We start from the raw sequence: 16,989 nt of genomic DNA on the forward strand, positions 1-16,989 counted from the left end.
CCCGAGAGGTATAGTGGGCTTCAAATTCAATAAGAGTATCTTCTGTTGATGACTGCAGTCCACCTTAGTTTACGACTTAACACTGCAGAGCGAAGTGCAGGTTATGGACTATTGCTGTCTGGTACCGAGAAGTAATTCTGCTCCCTAGCAAGCAAAGTAACACAGGTAAGACACAGCAAGGAGAACGTAACAAGCTGAAATAGCATGGGCAAAGAGAGCATTTTGAGACCGAAAGAAGGCTACTAGTATCAAACATAAGCCTTCATTTGAGGAATAAATTGCTAAGAATATGGGATTGTCGCTAAGAATTTTATGGAAGTGGATCAAGGACTTTGGCAAAACTGGAAAAAAGAGAATTGAACGATCTGAGGTACTTTTGCTACAGAAGGATGTTGACATATAGTTGAAGAGATAAGAGAAGAAATTAAGAACAGGCGAGGGGAGGCATATGCGGAAATAACTGACATGAAGAAGGGTCGGGATCGCAGTACAGATGAGAAGAATAACGTCAGTGATGCTTGAGGGAACGATACAAGGTAAAAAACTGAAGGGGAAGTCAGCGATTCGAATATATCCGACAAATAATAGACGCCATTGGGTGCAAGTGTTACTATGAGCTGAAGAGATTAAGACAGCGCGGAGTTACACGGTATTGGCTTGATGTCTGCTGAGGAGACTAATTTTTCATCTGTTGTTTTTATAAATGCTACGTACTGCTAGCCAAAATACCTGTATATGGTGTACAGCTGTATGTAAAGTATTCATTAAATGGCAATACTTTTCCGATAACAATATTTGCATGTGCTCTACACACACTTCAGTGGAGGTCCGAATTATGAGAGCAGGGCAGAATTTCACTGAGTCGCACCTGGAACATACTGGGCTAGATTCTGGTCGGACAGGACGGAGTAATATCTTGAAAAATGGATGCGTCAATCGCGTGAATTACTCAGGCGTGTGCGGACTCCGCAGACCTAGCGTGCCATTGCTAATTGCCGGAATGAAATTCTCATGCCTGCCGCTGCCAGCCGCGAGAATACATCGCCGGGGCATCAGAAATGCTGTCTATGGCATCGAATCCAAATCGCAGCAGCGATAGGTATCACGACATTAGCTGTCCAATATTTGTTTCAAATACAAGTAACAACATAAATGCAAAACATTTCACAAAGGCTTCACTACTCCGATATATATTTGTAATCCTAAGCATGATATCTGCAGCTCTCTGAGGTTTCCCAAAACGTGACAGAAATGGACATAGATCGCATGTAATACTGTAAAATTGTTTCTAAATACAGAAAACATGTATCAGTTGTGAAAGGTAATCTTCAACGTGACAAAAGTTAGCACTGTAGACGAGAGCAATAAAGATAACAGTCAAATATCCATCAGTGACAATGAAAACGATATAACCGGGAGCCACCATATTACCAGATACGGCGATGGTAGATACCAGGCTGAAATTAGAAAGGATGTAAGTAGGCTGTTTAGGTTTTTTTATTGGTAACGTCACCTCTGTATGAAAATCACTGGCTGTGCTGTGTGCAATCTGTGGCTGCTTTACATTGTTGTAATACTCGCCATTGTAGTGTTAGGCAGCTGGCTATGAACAGCGCGTAGCGTTGCGCAGTTGGAGGTGAGCCGCCAGCAGTGGTGGATGTGGGGAGAGAGATGGCGGAGTTTTGTTATTTGTCATGAACTGCTATATATATTATGACTATTAAGGTAAATACAGTGTTTGTTCTCTATTAATATCTTTCATTTGCTAACTATCCCTATCAGTAGTTAGTGCCTTCCATAGTTTGAATCTTTTATTTAGCTGGCAGTAGTGGCGCCTGCTGTAATGCAGTAGTTCGAGTAACCAAGATTTTTTTGAGGTAAGCGATTTGTGAAACGCATAGGTTAATGTTAGTCAGGGCCATTCTTTCGTAGGGATTTTTTTGAAAGTCAGATTGCGTTGCGCTAAAAATATTCTGTGTCAGTTTAAGCACAGTCTTGTATAAATTGTTCTAAGGGGACGTTTCATATGTCGACCCTTAGCCGAGGATACCTCACTGGAATCTTCAGATTTTTTTTCTTGTATTTTGTGTAATTAGTGTAGCTATTGTTTATTGCTAGCGCGTAATTGTAGAGAGAATTTCCTTTGTAGTTGTAGTTTTTCATTGTTGTACACAGTTGTGGCATGCATTTAGATTTGCACCAAGTATATCGCAGCTGCAATTAACTAGATATTATTTTCAGTGTTATGTTAATGTGTTCTCTTATTTTGCTCTTCAAATTGTGCTTTTCTGTGTTATCGTATGAAATATTGTGACAATAATGGCGTGTGAAAAACGTAACACTAGACTCCAAAGTAAACTGAGAAATAATAGTGACAACGAGCATAGCTTGCCAGCACCACTGTGTAATGAATTAACAGACGTTCAAAGTAGTAATTTGGTAATTGTGCATAGGGAAATGGAGCGGGCGGCAAACAATGGCGTGGACAGTGAAACAATTAGTGAAGAGGGCAGCATTATCGATCGATCGGTCAGCAACAGCTCGCCTCAGGAATCGGGAATGACAGGACACAATTTTGCAAATATTGTAGACTCAGGTTTTGGGTTCTCACCGTTTTCTCAAATGAGTCAACACACATTTTCCGCTTGTCAAAATGTGAATGTTGCCGGTGCAAATTCACTGCCGAAAAGCACTGAGGAACATGTTTCAGACACCAGTGCATTGTTATTACAATTAATGCAACAAATGGGACAAAAGCTTGAAAAGTTAGACACAATGGAACAAAATCAGAGACAAACACAACAAAAGCTTGAAAAGTTAGACACAATGGAACAACACCAGAGACAAACACAGCAACAGTTAGACACAATGGAACAACACCAGAGACAAACACAGCAACAGTTAGACACAGTGGAACAAAATCTCAAAAAGTTACACACAGTGGAACAAAATCTTAAAAAGTTAGACTCATTGGAACAAACACTTGAACAAACACGTGAAGATTTATCTACTGAGTTACATAACATTGAATCGAAATGTCAAAATGTAATGACGTAAAAACACAAATTTGTGAGCATTTTCAACCTATTTTTTCGCGGCATGAAAATGCATTACAGAATCACGAAGCAGCCATAAAAGAACTGCAAACTATTGTTCATCAAAATCATGAGACCCTGCAAGGTAAAATTGACTCAGTTGCATCTAACGATTCGGTTATGCAACTTGCAAAAACTCAAGAAAACCTAAAGGACACGGTAGATACTCTGAAACTTGGTTCAGAAAAACACACTGAGGAAATAAGTACACTATCGGAGAAAGTAGCCGAACTTTCGGATCAGTTCACTAATTTATCTACGAAGGTAGATGATAATCTGAATGACACAAAACCGGTAGTCCTTAATGACACAGAAGAGAGCGAACAAATTAGGAAACTGAAACAAAATCTGAATCAAATTAATACGCAACACCAAAGAGAGATCCGGGAAGTACAAGATCAGCTGACACACGTAATACAAGAATTACGTATTGCAGAGGACACTCGCGCTCCAACACAGGAAGAGGGAGTTAGAAATACGGAAAAGTGGCAAAATAATAACACAGGTCATTTCGGAAGTTATGAAAGAAACTGGCAATGTGCACCGAATTTTGAGATGGAACGGCCGACACGACCTAACAATGACCGACATGCGACTCGCCGACATGATGATTTTGACTATAAGCTGTTCATTACTACACGTAAATTCAAAACATTTAAGAATTCTGGCAACGACATTCATCCACAAGCGTGGCTTCATCAATTCTCTCATTGTTTTCCTCCCAACTGGTCATTGCAGCACAGATTAGAATTTATGTGTGGCTACTTGGAGAATGAACCAGCTGTAAGAATGCGATCGGTCATTCACGATTGTCACAGTGAAGGAGAATTTTACCATGCCTTCCTCTCAGCATATTGGTCTCAAGCTACACAAGACCGAGTAAAACATAGCATCATAATGATGAAACATTTCGAACAATCTGAATTTTCCAGTATTATGAAATATTTTGAAGACATGTTGCATAAGAATCAGTATCTTTCAAACCCATACAGCCCCTCAGAACTCATCCGCATTTGCTTAATCAAACTGCCTGAACATTTACGACATATTATTTTGGCAGGACGTTGCAAAGACGACATTGAAGCATTTCAGGGACTGTTACAAGAATTAGAAATTGACACTCACTATCGCAGAACCCGAAAACAGAAACACAACAATTACAGTTCACATCCGTCACAATTCCGTGACGACAGAAACAATAACTGGACACGACAAGTCTATTCTTACAACGCAAATCGTGACCAAAACAGATACCACCCATATGACAACTACTGGCAGAGTAATAATAGGTACAGAGAAAGATCGCACTTCCATAGTAATGAATATGATAGAGATTACCATGGAAACAGACAATATGGGAACCAAAACAATTATCAAGGGAGACAGAATAACTTCAGACGCAACAGTTCGGCGCACAGTTACGATTCAGGGAGAAATTCTCCACCACGTGACGGACAAGAAAGAAACTATGGAACCTACCGACAAGACGACAGACGATATATTCGTAACGACAGACCTGAATTGCATCAGAACTGGCGGGATTTAAACAGGGCAGGGCCTTCTCGGCAAGGTGAATTTGTAGAAGTTAGGTCTCCTAATCCCAATAACGACGCGCGCCAACAAAGGGACAGACAATGACTCGCACAGCAGGCAGCCGCTTGCGCCCGCTGGCTCCGAGAAAAATTACATAAGACGCTAGGCTTGAGAAAAATTTTAGCATTCTTTACCGATGTATAAAACATGACAATTGCTTTTCAGTTGAAAGTCTGAGTACTATGAAGAGTAAAGGTTTACACCACATTTCACATGTAAAACCGTTTATTGAAAGATAATCTGCTTTTTAACTTTGTCTTTGCCATAAAACGTTTCACTTCACATTTCTAGTATGCTTTGTCAGACTTAAGAAACTGTTAACATGCAACAATGTTTGAAGTTAAATATCCAGTCTAGAACCTAGGGAACATCTTTAACCAGAAATTACGATTGCATTGTTATAGTGAACAGACGACACAGTGTTGTATTTGTACATTCTTGCTTGTTGGTTGCACGATTACGTAACAACTATCAGGCTCACATACTTAGAACATATATCGGCACTGCTAATGAGATTTTCATGTAACATTTTGGTTTACTTGAAAAGACATTCTTTATTTGAAGTACTTTCTGTGGGATTAAAGGTGACTTAGCATTTGGTTTCTTTGACAGCTACACAGTTATATCACGACGCTACTAATGTGTGACACAATTTACGAGGCCTGTTCAGAAAGTAAGCTCCGATTGATTGCCAAATTGAAACCACAGTGAACATCAGAAATGTTTTACTTGTAACAATTAGCTACACCTTTCAGCTACTTCTCTACGTAGTCGCCATTCTGACTTATACTTTTGTCATAGCGTTGTACCAACTTTTCAATAGCCTCATCATAGAAGGCAGCCGCCAGTGCTTTCCGCCAATTCTCCACGCTGGCCTACACCTCGTTGTCTGTGTCAAAATGTTGTCTTCAAAGACAGCGGTTCATGTGACCAGAGATGAAACTCAGGGGGAGACAATTGCGGACTGTATTGTGGGTAATCTAACATTTCCATTTGAAAACGATGCAGGAGCATCTGCATTGCCCCTGCAGAACGCGGCTGAGAATTGTCTTGAAGAAGAAACAGCACGACAGTTATGTAATGTTAGCTGCATAGCTTCAGGCGAAATTTCTCACCAGGCCCTCGTACTTGGCGGCAGACACTATTTTCTAGACATCTTTACACACTCACTGCGAGCTCAGAAATGAGAAGAGCGACGTGATGCTAACTGGGGTTATACTAGAGACACTACCCAACACATCTGTGCAAAGCTTTATTGGATTTTCATAGTCGTTTCCATTTCGCGACCGATCGGAGCTTACTTTCTGAACGCCCCTCGTACATGGTTGCTTTTGTGCTGATCTGCTTTATATCTGCACAATTTTTCTGAATTCTTCTGGAAAGTAAAACATGTTTTAGTAGTAACTTTTGTGGTATAGCTACAAGGAGACAGCCTTTTCTGTAGCACAACAATACGTTACAGCACAGTACTTTCTTGATCACGGTCAGGTATGTAATAACGAAGATATCTATACGCAAAGCATTTCACCTTTGTTTATCATGAGGTAAGTACATTGACTTCTGCAGAACTTAGTTTTCGGAGGACGATAACTATGAGATTTCCACAGAGATTATCTTACAACATGACGCACAGTTTAGCGCTACAATACACGTATTTGAGTGATTAATTTCGCACTTAAAACATTTTTTTTTAGATATTTGAAGTACAATGATACAAGGGTTTTCCGTGATACATTTCATTCCATTGCTGTAATCTGTAACACCTGAGGGTATTATTCATTTATCCTCAGGGGGGTACACGTTTACGTTGTGTACCATGTGTTTGACAAGCACAAGGAGCCCTAGCTAATATGGTATTTACTTATACAACTTTACACATCGGTACCATATTTCTCTAACACACAAATTACACAGCTATCTGATCATTTGACTGAGAGAGACAAACGTTTTTACTACAGCAGTGACAGATGTTTACGTAATTACACAGTTGGATAACTTCACACTTACGAAATTGTATGTTGTTTGTACTTTGTGAACTGTTCATATTTTTTTGGAACCATTGTGATACTATGAGAGCTTTGAATGATATATTTGGTATGGGATCACGATTTTAAAGTACGTTTCAGGCAGATGACACTTTTGACATGAGCAGAGGATTTTCTTTAGGTTTTGAAATTATTGCAGAAAGCTACGACGTTTTTGAGATTTGACTGAGGTGTTATGATGTTATTTTTACGATGACGATGTGTATTATGCTTTTGAGGTATGTTTATGATTAATAAGCTGATGCTATATGAGTTATTTGATTATGCTACGTATCTGTTATGAGGAAATATTGAAGAAGTGTCGACGAATAAGGTAAGGAATACTGAGTAGTGGTTAGAGACTCTGACTTGTGGAAGAGGATGTTGGAAACCAAGATTCGTACTTTAAGAGTTATGAAATGTATGTAAATGCGTGACTGTATCAGAATGCTGACGAATATTTTTTTTGGACATTTATATTTATAGGATTTTGTTTCTACAGATTTGCAACGCTAATTCTTGACCTGTGAAATATTTTTATGTGAGACTGTCACTGTAGCGGAAACTGCTGTCGTAAATATTTCCGTAAGATAGTTAAGTGACCACCTGCACGTAATGCGTCGTGGGCACCCAGATGGGCGACAGTCGCCTGGAAAGAAGTCATTAGTGTGTGCCAGAGGCGCAGGTGGAGAAAAAAAAAGGGGGAGGCCATTATCCTCGCTATTGACGTTCCTTTGTAGAGAGCATCGCAAAAACGACACGGTCGAACTCGAAAACATATGATTACACTGATGAGTTCTTAATTTATGATATTTACTAAAATGCCTAATGAAACAATGAGAAACATTTCACGGCTATTGTCTTGCTAATTGAGAGAAATGCCATATGGCTTGCTTTATGTATTTATTTACTCAATTTGTTTAATGTCTAGTTTCTAGCTGCACTGCAGCATTGGTTAAAATAAAATTTAATAGATGTACTAATATAAATGTTTTATGCCTACAGATCCAGTAAATAATTTTATGATCTATTCAAAAAAACGAAGGAGCATAAAAAGACATTTCCCTTCACAGGAATTGCATACAGAATTTTCTTTTCAACTACTTGGTAACTTTTTGGTAGAATAACTTCTTGTGGTGCACCACTTTAATTGCATAGACATTAAGATGTGAATAGACATTTCCCTTATCTGTCTTGTTGTCTTTAGTGTAATATTTTTTCTGCTTGAGCTTTGTCATGTTTAGATATAAGCTGCTGTTTGCCAGGCATAGTGTTACTGAAGTTGACTTTGTGTTACTCTGCTAAGCCAGTTTACTACTAATTTATTTTTCTTGTTTGCTGCTCATTGCCTTATATTAGACGTAATATTGTAATTGTTTGCCAATGTCCATTTTTTTGTCATTGCTGTTTGTGTTAATTGTTTTGTGCTGCTGCATTGCCTCGCCCCTTAGTTTAGCATCTGAGCTCAGTAGATTTAAGTTAGCTTAAGAGGGGGTAGCCTATAAGAGAATGAGTTGCGATGAATTTGAAGAAATGCACTGAGAGGTTATACGAGAAAAGTACAGAAAGCAGGTATAGATAGGACTTTTAGGAAATAATGAAGAACGAAGGGAGATCTCCAAGAAGTAAAGAAAGTTTTGTTTGCAAAATACTGCAGTAAAACAAACCCTGTCCTTTCCCCCTGTGTTATTCTGGTATGTATTTGTGTACTCTTGTATATTTGTGTTTTTCCTGTCTTTATGTGTTTAGCTAATAAGAGTTATGTAGTAGAATTTTTCTGATAATATGTTATTTTCTTTGTAAAGATGTTTAGACATTATTTATTCTGTTTTTTTTTAATGCTCATGTGTGAAGTTGATATTTCGAAAGTTATTCGGATCTTTTATGTATGTACTCATGTCATAATTCCTGTAACACTGACGTATATGTTATTTCGATTCTTTTGTAAAGCCTGTATTACAAATGTTATCTGTATTGTTATGTTCTTTAATGATGTATTTTGTACCTTTGTAATTGTATTCTTATGTTATAAAATTGTAATTGACACCAGGTCATCAAATTACTAACTTGTATGTTACATTTCACTGCACACGTTTCTGTTGGTCATAGTATATGGACAATATGTGAGAAGTAGGGACTGTTAGTGTTTGCACGTGTGTTAATAATTCAGCAAGGGACTGGATAACAGCATTGCTGGTTCTAAGGACATTTCAAAAAAAAAAAAAAATTGTGAGTGCACAAGTGGTGGTTTATGGACTTGCTATATTGTCCGCAAGACTCTTCGATGGTGGTTGTGCACCTGCACAGTCGCAACAGATGGCTGCTGGCCATCTCTACAAGGACTACAGTGGGTCTGCATCTTTGATGACCCACCAGTACCATTATTTCTACAAGGACTGCAGTGGGTCTGCAGCTCTGGTGGCCCACCAATACCGTAATCTCTACCAGGACTGCAGTGGGTCTGCTCTGTGATGACCTACCAAACGATATTCTTCAAAACTTCGATTGACTCCGCTGTGGGTTTGCTCTGTTGTGGCCCATTACCTGTCAGCATGTCAAGAGTCAGCACTGTCTTTCCATTGGAAGCACAACACTACTTCTTCAAGACTGCATGGAAATCCACTACTTCTGTGTGCAATTTCTTTTACTAATGAGACTTTGTGAAAAAAAAGAAACTGTAATTACTATTATGATGAATGATCAGGACTGTCTTTATGGATTGTGAGAAAATTTTAGCTTTTGACCAACATTGTATCAATAAGTGTGTGCATTTGATTTCTTTGTTATTGTAATTACGATTATGAAAAATTTTAACAAATATGTATTGCCCAGTGCCCAAAACAATTTGTAAAATTTTTTGTGGGGAGCATGGGGGCTATGTAAGTAGGCTGTTTAGGTTTTTTTATTGGTAACGTCACCTCTGTATGAAAATCACTGGCTGTGCTGTGTGCAGTCTGTGGCTGCTTTACATTGTTGTAATACTCGCCATTGTAGTGTTAGGCAGCTGGCTATGAACAGCGCGTAGCGTTGCGCAGTTGGAGGTGAGCCACCAGCAGTGGTGGATGTGGGGAGTTTTGTTATTTGGCGGAGTTTTGTTATTTGTCATGAACTACTATATATATTATGACTATTAAGGTAAATACAGTGTTTGTTCTCTATTAATATCTTTCATTTGCTAACTATCCCTATCAGTAGTTAGTGCCTTCCATAGTTTAAATCTTTTATTTAGCTGGCAGTAGTGGCGCCTGCTGTAATGCAGTAGTTCGAGTAACCAAGATTTTTGTGAGGTAAGCGATTTGTGAAACGCATAGGTTAATGTTAGTCAGGGCCATTCTTTCGTAGGGATTTTTTTGAAAGTCAGATTGCGTTGCGCTAAAAATATTGTGTGTCAGTTTAAGCACAGTCATGTATAAATTGTTCTAAGGGGACGTTTCAAGGAGACTCCTTAGAAAATTTATTTTATTGACGCAACCTACAAACCTCTCTTCCACCAATCAAATACCGGTAGTCAGGATTGAATATTACCTAATTTCATTAGTGACATAATCATAAAGAAGACTTGTAACAGTTTTTTAAAAAGTGATACAATGGAAATGTGTGACTTTCGCAAATGTATTACATCCCAAAGGAACGTAAATATATATGTCATACCTAAGCCAAGGTAGCCCCTGAGGGCCGGCAACCCACTTAACACCACAGTGGACGAGGCTGTCTTTGCCCAAAGGAGTACTCAAAAGCACCATGGTAAACACTGGCTATTTACACACAAGATGATGGAAACAGGTCATCTGAGTACTACTTCCCGCAGGGGGAGCTCGAGCCACGGCCTGCAGGATGTTTTACAACGCCGAAATCTGATTGGCTGGAGACAGTTATTTAGGGGCTGGAACCAGGCCCAAAGTTCTCCCCACCCCCTGCCACGTCTTCACTGTTGTGTCCCCACTTCCCTCCATCTCTACACCCTTCATCTCCTTTCCCAATGTGGCTTCCATCAACTCCCCCTCCCAGATGATGCCCTCTCTTCCTCCATTTATCCTTCCTATCAACTCTGATCCTCACTCCCCCTCCTTTCCTCTGTCCTTTTCCTGGGCTCCTTCTGCCCCCCTTCCATCCTCTTTTTTCCCCATGTCCCCTCTCTCTGCCCCCTTCCCTCCCCCGAGTCCTTTTGCATTTCCCTCCTCTGCCTCTTCTCGTTCCCTCTCGCATCTGCCCCGCCCCTCTCCCCCTTTATGAATCCTCTCCGTCCTTGGTCCCCCACCCTTTTCGTTTGTTCCTTCCTCCCTACTTATTCTTCCCCCTCCTCCAGGTGACCCCCCACCCCATCTGCTTTTGGCTCGGGAGTGTCATCTTTGTGCCGCCATTTTCGTGCAGTGTTTTACACTGAGTGTTTCACAGTGAGTGTTCCGTGTTGTGTTTTTTGGGAAGTGTTGCGAACGGCCGTCATACTGTCGCTGGGTGTGCTTTTTATCTCTTGCGAACAGAAACCAGACTGTCGCCATGTTTTTTAATTGTGTGTGTACTCTGTTACTTGTCAGATTCCTGTGCCTTTTATTAACATTGCCGACCCCTTTTGCTTTCTGTTTTAACTTTCCGCATTTTTCCACCATTTTACATTTTCAGTCACCGTCTTATCGCCTGTTTTTCTTGTTTCTTTTCTTCTTCTGCTTTTTTAAAAAAAAGTCTGTAGGCTGTAGAGCAGCGTACTAAGCTGCTGCCAGCCCGCCCCCTTTGGGGGGAATTGAAAATCAATAAAGAAAAAAAAGCCCCAAGTTCAGTTCACGCTGGATGCCGACCTCGTGTACTGCAATCGTCGAAGATTACGTCTTCGTCGCGGAATTGGACTGTTACTAGTGTGTGAGTGTGTTACCACGAACCACTGTGGAAAATAACAAATGATTTTTTTTTTATTGCCTGAATTAGGAGACTTGTTATCGTTACCTTTCGTTTGTATGTTCAGTTACCAACCTTGTGAACTTACATCAATTAAAGTTGTGTTGTGATAAAATTTTCCGCTGGTGGCTCAGAAGTCCGACGCTAGAGCAGCCTTGGCGCCCACAAGCGAGGCAAATACACTCCTGGAAATGGAAAAAAGAACACATTGACACCGGTGTGTCAGACCCACCATACTTGCTCCGGACACTGCGAGAGGGCTGTACAAGCAATGATCACACGCACGGCACAGCGGACACACCAGGACCCGCGGTGTTGGCCGTCGAATGGCGCTAGCTGCGCAGCATTTGTGCACCGCCGCCGTCAGTGTCAGCCAGTTTGCCATCGCAGTCTTTAACACTGGTAGCATGCCGCGACAGCGTGGACGTGAACCGTATGTGCAGTTGACGGACTTTGAGCGAGGGCGTATAGTGGGCATGCGGGAGGCCGGGTGGACGTACCGCCGAATTGTTCAACACGTGGGGCGTGAGGTCTCCACAGTAAATCGATGTTTTCGCCAGTGGTCGGCGGAAGGTGCACGTGCCCGTCGACTTGGGACCGGACCGCAGCGACGCACGGATGCACGGCAAGACCGTAGGATCCTACGCAGTGCCGTAGGGGACCGCACTGCCACTTCCCAGCAAATTAGGGACCCTGTTGCTCCTGGGGTATCGGCGAGGACCATTCGCAACCGTCTCCATGAAGCTGGGCTACGGTCCCGCACACCGTTGGGCCGTCTTCCGCTCACGCCCCAACATCGTGCAGCCCGCCTCCAGTGGTGTCGCGACAGGCGTGAATGGAGGGACGAATGGAGACGTGTCGTCTTCAGCGATGAGAGTCGCTTCTGCCTTGGTGCCAATGATGGTCGTATGCGTGTTTGGCGTCGTGCAGGTGAGCGCCACAATCAGGACTGCATACGACCGAGGCACACAGGGCCAACACCCGGCATCATGGTGTGGGGAGCGATCTCCTACACTGGCCGTACACCACTGGAGATCGTCGAGGGAACACTGAATAGTGCACGGTACATCCAAACCGTCATCGAACCCATCGTTCTACCATTCCTAGACCGGCAAGGGAACTTGCTGTTCCAACAGGACAATGCATGTCCGCATGTATCCCGTACCACCCAACGTGCTCCAGAAGGTGTAAGTCAACTACCCTGGCCAGCAAGATCTCCGGATCTGTCCGCCATTGAGCATGTTTGAGACTGGATGAAGCGTCGTCTCAAGCGGTCTGCACGTCCAGCACGAACGCTGGTCCAACTGAGGCGCCAGGTGGAAATGGCAGGGCAAGCCGTTCCACAGGACTACATCCAGCATCTCTACGATCGTCTCCATGGGAGAATAGCAGCCTGCATTGCTGCGAAAGGTGGATATACACTGTACTAGTGCCGACATTGTGCATGCTCTGTTGCCTGTGTCTATGTGCCTGTGGTTCTGTCAGTTTGATCATGTGATGTATCTGACCCCAGGAATGTGTCAATAAAGTTTCCCCTTCCTGGGACAATGAATTCACGGTGTTCTTATTTCAATTTCCAGGAGTGTATGAGTCGCTCCAGTTGTTTACCCGTACTACGTCATGCATCTTGCTTCCATCTGCTGTCAGTTTGCTACATTTGCTGCGATCGTCAGCGAGTTGCTCCCACTAGTCACAGTCAACATTAAATGCGCACGTATCATGCTTGACGCAGTCCCTAACGCTTAGGGAAGGTCTTCCACGAGATCTCTTTGCTCCTGCTATTTCACTGAGTAATGAACGCCGGGGCAGACGGGAGTTGTCCATACGATACCATTGCAGGCGACGTTGCTTGAGCGTGGTAGTGATACTCTGTTGTTTTGCAGTTTTCAGAACCATACTATTTGTCACATGATCCTTCCATGATATTCCCAAGATGCTCCGTAAGCACCGCAGGTGTAAAGCGTTGAGCTTTTGTTGATGTGTGGCATACGACGTCCAAGTCTCTGCTCCATACAGGAGAGTACTCAGCACACATGACTGATAAACAAGTATTTTTGTCGACTATGTGAGATGTTTGTTGTCCCATGCTCGTGTTCGGAACTTTCCGAAAGTGCTGGCAGCCTTTCCTATTCTTGCATCTATCCCGTCATCCAGGGAGAGATCTTCTGTCATTATTGAACCAAGATAGCAGAATTTGTCGACTACCTTCAACAAAGAGCCGTCCAGTTTGATGACAGGCGTATCTGTGTAGCCTTGTGCCATTACAACCGTCTTCTTTACGTTTATAGACATGGAGAAGAGCTTGCATGCAGTAGAGAATTTATCCACAAGATCTAGCAGATCGTCTTGATTATGCACTACAAATGCAGCACCATCACTAAATAAAAGGCTATTTACAAGCAAGTCCTCTCGGAAGCGCTTGGGATATGAGTAGAGAAATGTTGTAGAGCTTCCCATCAGCTCCGGTGTAAAGATGAATGCCCAGGTTAGATTCACCGCAACCGACTTTCAGGAGTGCTGAGAAAAAAGTATTTAAGCGAGTGGGAGCCCATACGCAGCCTTGACGAACCCGTCTTTTCACATCAAACGGGTCAGACGTGATTCCGTCGAAAACCACAGCACCTTCCACAGCCTTAATCAGCTTTAAGAGCTTTGGAGGACACCCTATCTTCAAAAGTACTGCATACAGTCCTTCTCTGCCAACTGTGTCGAAAGCCTTGTTTATGTCGATAAAGGCAATGAACAGAGGGGTTTTCTGCTCGTGGCACTTTTCCTGAATTTGTCGGAGTGTGAAGATCATATCAACTGTAGATCGTTGGGGACGATACCCACGTTGTTCCTCAGGGTATATGCGCTCGGCAAGCTTCTGAAGTCTGCCCAAAACCACACCGGCAAATGTTTTTCCAGGTTTAGTCAGAAGTCAGATTCCACGGTGACAGTTGCAATCGCCGCGGTCACCTTTACCTTTGTATAAAGTAACAATACTGGCATCGCGCATGTCTTGCGGCACAGAACCGTCAGCCCAACATTTGACTAAGAGGTTGAAAAGCAGCGGAAAAACTGGTACACCTGCCTAATATCGTGTAGGCCCCCTGCGATCACACAGAAGTACCGCAACACCACGTGTCATTAACTCGACCAATGTCTGAAGCAGTGATGGAGGAAACTGGCACCATGAATCCTGCAGTGATATCCATACATCCGGGGGGGGGGGGGAGGTTATCTTCTGAACAACAGCACGTTGCAAGGCATACTAGATATGCTCAGTGTTCGTGTCAGGGGAGTTTGGTGCTCAGCGAAAGTATTTAAATGGCTCTGAGCACTATGGGACTTAACATCTGTGGTCATCAGTCCCCTAGAACTTAGAACTACTTAAACCTAACTAACCTAAGGACATCAAACGCAGGCCGGCCGCGGTGGCCGTGCGGTTCTAGGCGCTGCAGTCCGGAACCGCGGGACTTCTACGGTCGCAGGTACGAATCCTGCCTTTGGCAAGGATGTGTGTGATGTCCTTAGGTTAGTTAGGTTTAAGTTGTTCTAAGGTCTAGGGGACTGATGACCCAAGATGTTAAGTCCCGTAGTGCTCAGAGCCATTTGAACCACATCACACGCATCCATGCCCGAGGCAGGATTCGAACCTGCTACCATAGCAGTCGTGTGGTTCCGGACTGCGCGCCTAGAACCGCTAGACCACCCCGGCCGGCGAAAGTATTTAAACATTGAAGAGTGTTTCTGGAGCCACTCTGTAGCTACTCTGACGTGGGGGGTTTCGCATTGCCCTGCTGGAATTGCTCAAGTCCGTCGGAATGGACAATGGACATGAATGGACGCAGTTCATCAAACCGGATGCTTATATATGTGTCACCTGTCAGGTTCGTATCTAGACGTATCAGTGGTCCCATATAACTGCATACGCCCCACACCATTACGAAGCCTCCGCCAGCTTGAACAGTCCCCTTCAGTTTTCGTTGTTCTCGTTCTTGCAGAATTTTTGTGGCCGTAGCGGTATCGGATATCTCATGTTTTACTGGGTTCCTGATCTTCACGGTACTCTCTGAAATGGTCGTAAGGGAAAATCCCCACTTCATCGCTACCTCGGATATGCTGTTGTTCCATCGCTTGTGCGCCGACTATAACCCCACATTCTAAGTCACTTAAAATCTTGATAACGTGCCATTGTAGCAGCAGTAATCGTACTAACAACTGTGCCAGACTCTTGCTGTCTTATATAGGCGTTAGCGACCACAACGCCATATTCTGCCTGTTTACATGTCTCTCTATTTGAATACGCATGCCTATAGCAGTTTCCTTGGCGCTTCATTGTATAAAAATATCTCTGTTACCGGTTTTAGCAAGTGGTTACCATCTTCAGACGTACTTAATCGACTAAAACGCCTCGTACAGAAGTATAAACAAAAATAGTTAGGTACTTCGAACGTCATTAGTCATTTAACACATTCCAATGAATGTACATCATATCGTGAGTCGGTAAAAGAGACTACCTATCTAAGTGATAAGTGACGTATGAATTATTATACGAGAGTTGTAGGGTGTGGTTCTTCATTATGAAAGAGTCCACACAAATGCTAAGCGAACTCCAGTGGAACACGCAAGAATAAAATGCTGTACTTTACTGAACTGTTTGCTCTTTATTTTTCTGAGAGTTAACGTACAGAAGAGTGAAGGAATTATTTAATGTTACTCACAGCTCGCATAATGGGTGAAAGGTTCCAAATCTAGAAGATTCCACCCTGTAGCATATTAGATCTGACCACATGGACAGAAATATTTTTCTTCTTATGATATTATATGAATACCCAGTTAAACGTCTCACAGAGCAGCATTCAAAGGTAACATGAACAACTCGAATCTCCCAAAACGCTTATCTATAAGTGGAATAAGCAATCCTTTAGTTCACGGATGTTCAGCTCCACACCCAAGTTCACTGCGTGGCTAACTCGATTTCGAATGATCCTGATTCGATTTCCGGTACCACCGAAGATTTTTTTTGGTAGTGGAACTAGAACGCGATCCATTGAGTCTCGTGATGGCAACTGGCGTGCTACCTGTTCGTATACGAGGGGCACTAGGTCTGCTAATCTGACAACGGCTGTGTCCATACGACGCCATTGGCTGATGTATGATAGGCGATCGGTCGGGCACTTCTATAGCAAGAATGGAGGTGCTTATCATTTCCAGTTGATAAAAACAAAAATTTCAAATTGTGATGGGGGTATTTAGGCGTCACTTCAAGGAGTGAAACTACTCTAACATCAACGACAAAGTTTGGCACTTCGATGCACATTCAGTTCACAGATAAACTTAGACATTATTCGGCTATTTAGTAAGCTATACTCTCACTGTTCGTAATATCAGGAAACGTCTCA

The sequence above is a fragment of the Schistocerca nitens genome, chromosome 1, assembly GCF_023898315.1.
Source record: "Schistocerca nitens isolate TAMUIC-IGC-003100 chromosome 1, iqSchNite1.1, whole genome shotgun sequence".
In the NCBI taxonomy this organism is placed as follows: domain Eukaryota; kingdom Metazoa; phylum Arthropoda; class Insecta; order Orthoptera; family Acrididae; genus Schistocerca; species Schistocerca nitens.